General features: G+C 55.2%; 1 long non-coding RNA gene across 1 annotated transcript; it reads left to right on the forward strand.

The window, feature by feature from the left end:
• The first annotated feature begins 297 nt into the window (after positions 1 to 297).
• Positions 298 to 1,062, forward strand: LOC123147315 (uncharacterized). Its single transcript, XR_006473161.1, has 2 exons — positions 298 to 456; positions 800 to 1,062. It is a non-coding gene; the product is annotated as an uncharacterized lncRNA (long non-coding RNA).
• The last annotated feature ends 3,192 nt before the right edge of the window (positions 1,063 to 4,254 follow it).

Genomic DNA, 4,254 nt, shown 5'->3' on the forward strand with positions numbered 1-4,254 from the left:
CCCTAGAGAGGTGCGCGAAGAGACATGGTTAGATTTGTTGGCCACCACTGGTAGATGCTCCATGTCTCCTCCTCTGGTTCCTTGTGCATTATTGGGTTGTCTCAATTTTCAGTTTGGAACACTTAGCTATGAATATTTTTTTGATTAATATTGATGTCGTTGTTACATATTGGTACTGGGAAGATTTTATGTATTATTGCTGAGCTCTCATGAGCAGGCCTAATTTTACAGATGTTTAGTGCACCAGTTCATGTTCATTTACAACACAGCCCTGTGATCTCATCTAATTGATGTTTCTCTGAATTTATGAGAGGTAAACTGCACTAATAACAAATCGGATGTCATCTCTCATGTTGCCGATTCAACCTTGGACGATGTTGCGTGGCCTGCGGCCATGGACGATGTGCTGTTGGACAATGACGCGAGGCTGAGGCAGCCAATGTGAATGACCACTGGGTATGTAATGCCCCCCCCCCCTAAAAAATCTGTATTAACTTTTTTGAGTCCTTTGTAGTGTTGTTCTATTTGTTATGCAGTTTTTCTTAAAAATGTAAATCTCCCTTCCATTCATTCATAATTCATGCAATAAAAGCGTGTTTTACTGCCTGGTTTGTCTGGGGCTTAAAACTGATAGCTTTATGCAGGAGGGCAGGAGGTTGTATGTTGGTTTTGGAAATACCTGTTTGTCCATAGAAAACTATAGAATGCATGTGCGCTTAGAATTCGGATATAGTCACATTTGGCAATATCCAAGATTATTGTTATCTAATAGATTTTTCATGTTTCTTTATTTTTGCAGAAATCATTTACCTTTCAATCTTGGAAGGCCCTAAGCTGAAGGAGAGCATCAATTGTCATGAGAGATAAGCAATATCTATTAGACACGCATACTATCAGGCTAACGCAAACCACTCAGGAATGAAGTATACTTACCGTAACTTTCTATGTGTTGACTTGAGTTTTCCTGTTAGTAAAAGAAACATGCCATTTTTTTGCGGTTCATAGATTCATGCTCAATGTTGAATTATTATCTGATCTGCAAAAGCATGCCTTACTGCTGCTTATGGTCACATGATTTATAATTTATAACTACAATTATTTAAATCAGTATCTTGCATGAAGTCTTGACATCTAGCTTGATCAAAGAGTCCACTGTGTGCTTATTTCTCCATCATATCGCACAATGAATAATATCAGTAGATAAATATCTCCTTTGTATGAAATGAATTTCATGAAATAAAACAACGTCGATCACTGTCTCGGACGTAATCTTAAGTGCACAGGCATGGCTTACTGTCACTGCTTTCTTGTAGTATTAGTGTCGTCTTTGGCTATTTCCTTTCTTGAATTTTTCAATGACAGCATACATGCCTAAACATATTCAAAGTTGTTTGTCGGGTGGTAGGTGCGACATATGCCAACGGGTGGCTTATCATTGTGGGAGCCAGTAAGACATCGCCGGTGCCTGGAAACGGGATAAGGCGAAGACATGCACGCCGGCGGATCTTACCCAGCTTCGGGGCTCTCCGTGGAGATAACACCCCTACTGCTGCACTGCGGGGTCTCCGCATGTTCACTAGATGAATCAAGTAGCTACAAAATGCTCCTTGAGCTGTTTGGGGGGAGGAGGAAGAAGGGCACGGCGAGCTTGCTTCTTCTCCTTGTGTGGTCTCTAGAACTAGCAGGGGGTCCAACCCTTTGCATGGGTGCCCCGGGGGGTTTATATAGGCCTACCCCCCGGGGGTACAATGGTAATCCGACTGGGCGCGGGGCCCAGCCGTCTGTGACTGCGCTCGCCGGCTACTGGGGCCTGCCGACTGGTGGGTCCCGCCTGCTGCCGGCACCTTGGTTGACAGGCAGGTCCCACTGTCCAGGGCCTGGTCGGCGGCTGGTTACTGTGGCTTCATCGTGGTAAGCATGGCTACAGTACCGCCGCCTGCCAGGCGATCGCTGTAGCCTTACCGCGTCTTGTCTCCTTAATGGGGCGTCCTCTTTGAGGAAAGCGGCAAGCCGGCTGCGGGGAGTCGGCTCTGTCTTGGGCCGACTGGTGGGAGGTGTGGCCGCCTTCGGGCGTCTCTCTGCTCAAAGGGGGCCCACCGCCTGTGGGCCGCGCTGGCGGCCCGTCATGGGTGACGCCAGGGTCAGCATGGCAGCAGTGCCGCGCCGGACGGGTCATGCCTACCCCGTACGGTGCACTGCGCCAGGCGTTCTCCGGGATTCGGGGGCGGCAGGCTTTACTGTAGCCACGCCCTGTCGCACCGCCGTTAGGTGGGTGCAGACTTTCGTGGGTACGGTCTTGACCACTTTATGGGGAGCCGGCTTCTTGGAGTCGACCTTCTCATGGCCGGCTTCTTGGAGTCGGCCTTCTCATGAGGGCTAAAGTCGGACCGCCTTCCGAAAGCCATCCTGGGTGGCAGCCAACAAGGGGAAGCCGACCCCTATGTCTTGAATTCTTGAGAGCCGGGCGGGCTCGTAATTTTTTCAGAAGGGCCAGGGGAAGCTGGCTAGGCTACCCATGGCTATTTACTCCGTCAGTAGTCCCCGAAGCTGATCGAGCTCCGGGGCGAGCAGGGGGACGAGAAGCTGGGTCAGCTTCACATCCTAAAGAGCCGGCTTAGCGGGCGTATGCCGACTTCAGAGGGCCCCGCGTCCTATGGGCGGGAGGAGGGGGGGGACCCGCGTGCTGACCACGGGCCCTCCCGCGGCCACATGGTAGCAAGATCCTGCGAGCGCACGCGCGCGACGGGATGCCGCCGCAGGCCCGGGCCCGCCACTCGCGAGCCTTGGTCCGGACGCGGATCTTCCGTGGCCCACAGGTGCCGCTCGCCTTCCCGGGGCAGTTTTGTTTCGCCGTTAAGGCTCGATAATCGCGGGACGTGGGGAGCGGCACGATCGATCCCCACACTTCCCCACGCCGCGCCTCCTCGGCTCCGCCACGTGAGCCTATAAGTAGGGGGAGGAGGGAGAGCGACAGAGGTTCGCACACTCTCTCCCGCTCCGCCCCTCCTAACCCTCGTCTTCTTCCTCTTGCTGCCGTCGCAGCTTCCCGTCTCAGCGCCGCCGCGTCTCTACACCACCTCGCTCCCATGGCGTTGTCAAGCTCGTGGGACGGCTCCAACGTCCATGAAGACCATGTGGAGTTCCTCCGCCAGACCCGGTGCCTGCCCGGCGCCGACCGTGTACAGGTCCGCCTGGCGCCGGAGAAGGAGGTCTCGCCGGCACCGGAGGAGGGCGAGCGGGTCGTCTTCCGCTCGCACTGCCTGCGCGGCTTCGGCCTTCCGGCGAGCGGATTTCTACGCTCTTTCCTAGAGTTCTACAACCTCCAACCGCATCACCTTACGCCCAATGCGGTGATGCTGCTGTCGGCCTTCGTCTCCCTCTGCAAAGGCTTCTTGGGGCTGCTCCCCACACTGGAGCTCTGGGGAGAGTTCTTCCAGAGCAAGCTCGGCACAGTCATCGCCGGCGTGCCCGCCCCCTGCGGAGCCTTCATCGCCATGAGGAGGGTGAGCGAGAACAACCCGTTCCCGCCCATCCCCCTGATCCAGTCGGTGAAGGTCTGGCAGAGATCTTATTTCTATGTGAAGAACATCGCCGAGCAAGGAGACTACATCAACCTGCCGGCTTACGTAGCTGGCCCGCCGGCTGGGAGGCAGCCCTCGTGGAGCTTCCGGTCCCGGTCATTGTCTCCGGCCGGGAACGCCGCCATCTCCCGGCTTCGGGTGATGATTCAGTCGGAAGGCCTGCGCGGGGCAGACTTGGTGGCCGCCTTCGTGGAGCGCCGGATTCTCCCTCTCCAAAGTCGGCCCCATATGATGTGTCAGATGAGCGGCCGCTTCGACCCAAGCCGGCTGAGCACATGGGAAATGCCCCACGCGGAGGTGGCGCTCATGGTCAACTACATTGCCAACTACAAGCTTGCCGGGGAATGGCAATACGGCAAGGTGCCGTATTCTCGCGCCAATCCTCCGCCCATGGTAAGCTTCTCTCTCTATCTTCTTTTTGTCGTCGGCCGGCTTCATGGCAGCCGGCTTCTGACTAGTCGGTTCTTTTGAGCAGAACCCTCTTCTTGCGCCGCCGGCTGGGGCGGCTGGAATTGAACGCCAGTATACCCCCGACCGCACGGTGGATGATGTTGACGACCCGGACTTGGGGGCGGCCGCCATGGAAGACGCCGTCGTGAGGGACAGTGCTGAGCCCGGAGGCTCAAGGTTCACCGCGAGCTTCGAGGACTGGCCGGACGAATTCGAAGCCGAA

Source organism: Triticum aestivum, chromosome 7A (genome assembly GCF_018294505.1).
Source record: "Triticum aestivum cultivar Chinese Spring chromosome 7A, IWGSC CS RefSeq v2.1, whole genome shotgun sequence".
Taxonomy (NCBI): Eukaryota; Viridiplantae; Streptophyta; class Magnoliopsida; order Poales; family Poaceae; genus Triticum; species Triticum aestivum.